The following is a 3,836-nucleotide window of genomic DNA, read 5'->3' on the forward strand; positions in this document are numbered from 1 at the left end:
TATCCCCATACGGTAAGATTCTCAGTCATCAATTCCTGCTGAGGACCAACTAATTGTTGATGAGATGCATGTGCAAGGCGTGAACTGTAGCACCACGGTATATATTTTCTTAAGTATATGTGATTTGTGCATAATACAATGAGTTTATATGTACTTGGAAGCAGTGTCTTCTTTTTTCGTCAACGGTACAGTACACTGCATGTACAACAATAGTGGCCGAGAGGGTTATTTGCATTGTTGGTCCTCGTGGAATCAATAGACTGCAGCTCTTTATTTGTATACTCTCCTGCTTTTTGTAGTGTGTTATTGGTTGCTAGACACAAAGGCATACACAAATCTTTGCTCGTGCTATTATTTATTCAGGAAGCACCTAGCAGTGTAATCTCATGTATCAAGTAAGATCCTGCTATTTGATGCAAAGAGTTGTCTGATATGTTTCCTCTTTTTTTGACATAATTATCCAGTGATATATTTCCCCTTCGATATTTTTATTGGATGTTTATTATTTTTGACATAAGTATACTCTCTTTTGGCCTAATTAGACAATGGTGTCAATTTTTAATGACAATGCTAGGAGTGAATATGGACTCTGGACTTCTTGCGCTTTTAGTGTGTTTGTTCTTCCCTAGCCTAGGTAGAGTAAGAAGGAGGTTTGTATTCCCCAGTTAAGGAATCTTTGTTTGGCAAAAAATCCCTTAATTTCGGGCTGTTTTTTCATCTCTTGCGCGTTCAATTATTGTTTGGGTGATCTTTTCTACCTGGTTGCGAAATTTATTCGTGGTTGGCGAATGTCGTGCAGGTCGAAGGGGGTTGTCTGAACCCGGCGTTAGCATTAAAAATCACTTTATCTCCACTGGCGAACCTAGGCGCAACACATCCTTCACATCACTGGCGGTGTATCATTCCCCTGTGTCTCAACAGTTTTTTAGATATCCGACAAAGTGTGCCTTTTAGTTATCCGACGTCGATGTTATATCATTCAAACTCAAAGTTCAGCTTGCAAGCTCTTATGTTATTATCTTACCAGTGTTTTGTTTCAAATGCTTTGCCTTAATTCAGACCTTTGATGCTACCATCATATCATGGAGATAGTCTTTGTTAGTTTTTATTGTAATACTGCTCGGATGGTTGACAACTTTCTTTATGGGATGATAAATGTTCTTTAATCTTTTGTTTTGTCAGTCCTGTTTGAGTGGTAAATTATTCTTCAGGTTTGTAAGAACAAATTTATGGAGCACAATATCAACCATATGAAATCGTGGCCCATGCTTATTTTATTAAGCTAGGGAATTCAACTTTTATCTTCCGTTGCAATACACGGGCATGTGAGTTTGTCTACAACTGCTTGATTTTTCTTTTCGGTTCCTTCTTATTGCATAAGAAGTTACTGAATAACTGGCTCTTCTTTCAATCTCCTTAGCTTACATGCCAGATCACACGCAAGCCAATACACGATGGAACATCCAGTGGAGAAGAAGGCGGTGATCAGTTGGTTTTGTGGAGCAACTCTTCATGTTCAGTTCCTCAATACAGTTTCTACAGTGATCTAGGGACCGTTGTGTCAGCGGACAGCATGGGCCAGTGATTCTCCAGGGCTTGGCGATGCCTCTCACCTGTTCATCTCCATAGTCATGCCCAATCCTCTAGCTGTCAGTCACCAGGCTCTTCATCGACCACGGTATGACCCCATGAACTACCAGCATAGATAACCAATCTAACTTCCAAGATAACATGTCTATGTGTTATTAGTTAGTCTTCTCTATAATATGCACGCGTGTCTTCTTTAAGGTTTTTGTTTTCTCGAAATTTGGTCGTTCTAGGACAGGTTTGATCCTCTGTTAACCATTTAACATATACGAGCAAAGCTTATCTTAGTTTTTTCGAAGAACAAAATTACTTTACTTAATTACTTGGTTGAATACCAACAACATGTGTAGATTTGTTTGAGCAGACTCATGTATGTGTGTTCCTGGTCTGCAAGTGAAAGGTTTGAGTCATTTCCTGCTTCTAGGAAATATTGCTTTCTAGAAGTGTACGGCGTAATCTAAGCAAATACAAGTATCCATAACCTGGCATGTACAAGGCATTGAATCCAAATGAATATGTTATATGCTGACATATTGTAGTTTAGGATGTAACGGTGGCATAGGACTTTCTCAGTTTTGGTTTTATGTTGTTGTGTTAACGGGTTTTGCACAAACATAATGGCTTAGCTCTGAATTTGGGTCCCCGGGATCAAAATATTACTGTTATAAACAGTCTAATCATTTTCCTTCTACGAGTAAGGTTCTTTGGTTATCATCAGTAGAAGTGGAGTTGGATTCGTTGATAGATGTTAAATGCTGGTCAAGGATTGTTCTCTCTCAATGATGGTTGATTGATCTTGCGGTGGCCGTTCTATCGTGCTTCACATGGATGCATCTTACAAGTTTTGCCGCCTCACTCTGTAGCCTTCAAGTTGCGGTTGTATGAAGGATGAACATGTATCTCATTTTTGGAAGGCAAACATGTCTCATTTCCTTGCTTTGTGTCACATTGCAGTAATAATTTAATTATTGGAAAAAAATAATATATGTTAAAATTATTCATCTCTGACATCAAGCAAAAACTTTCTTGAAATCCTTTGAAGGCTACATGAAATAGCTTCAGAGTGTTCATAATAAACATGTACCTATTTGGAGATCTTATATTAAGAAGTAGTCCTACTCGATATATTTAGTGGTGTGTTTGCAAAATCATTTGGTATGTCATGCTATGCTACATCTACTTCCCATGATTTTCGGCTTACATAATTATTACTCCCTCTGTCTCAAATTAAGTGGCTCCGCTTTGTACTATGCTGAGAAGCAGCAAACACCATATATATTGCCATTTGAGAAAAATATAACACCACAATATTTAACTGCTCATTTCTTTTTTACTTGTATAAAGGAACTATCTTAGATACATATATGATCCATAAAGTTCAAAATAAGATTAGTATGAAGTCGAGTAGGACTAAACATCGTCTCATATTTGCACGATAACTGATGTTTTCTCCCGTTGCAACGCACGGGCCCTTTTGCTAGTAATAATAATAATAATAATAATAATAATAATAATAATAATAATAATAATAATAATCTACCCTAATAATAAAGCACGAATTGACTCCGTGGGTTCACCGTCACAATACGCTTCTTCCCGTAATTTTACGCTTTTAGTTTGAATTTTAAACATACTAGCAAAATTGCCCGTGCGTTGCAACGGGTAAAAAAATGTCCCTAATGTCACGGGAGCAAAAACCTGCACCCTGTACTAAAGGGCACAATGTGTAAATGTGAGTCGGACACTGCGTCTTAATGAGACTCATTCATGGGTCAATGCTAATGTGTGTTTCCAAGCACTTGCTGAGAGGCGCGATCTTTACATCATAACATGTTTGATAACATAGAAGAGGTCAATGCTAGTATTAAATACGGGGAAAACTTTTTTAAGGATTCTTTTTGTGTTTATAGGAATTAGCAATATATGAAATAAACGGTACACATGTAAATTATCTCCAAACATATCAATATATCACATCGAGATAAAAAGGGCTATTGTTGTGAAAAATGTTTGGAAAACTAAAAAAATGATAGTCACGAGAACTTGCATAGTTAGACACATAATATTTCATCACTCACTTGAGGCACTGATAACTTGTAAAGTTTTTGGATGTACCAAACTCAACCTAATTCAACATTGTAAATGGTATAGTTGATTCTGAACCACCATCATACCACCAATAATTATGTTCCCATATTTTTTTGGAACAACATATTATAAAATATATGTATTGACCGAGAAAATAATAA

This window comes from Triticum dicoccoides, chromosome 2A (assembly GCF_002162155.2).
Source record: "Triticum dicoccoides isolate Atlit2015 ecotype Zavitan chromosome 2A, WEW_v2.0, whole genome shotgun sequence".
Taxonomy (NCBI): Eukaryota; Viridiplantae; Streptophyta; class Magnoliopsida; order Poales; family Poaceae; genus Triticum; species Triticum dicoccoides.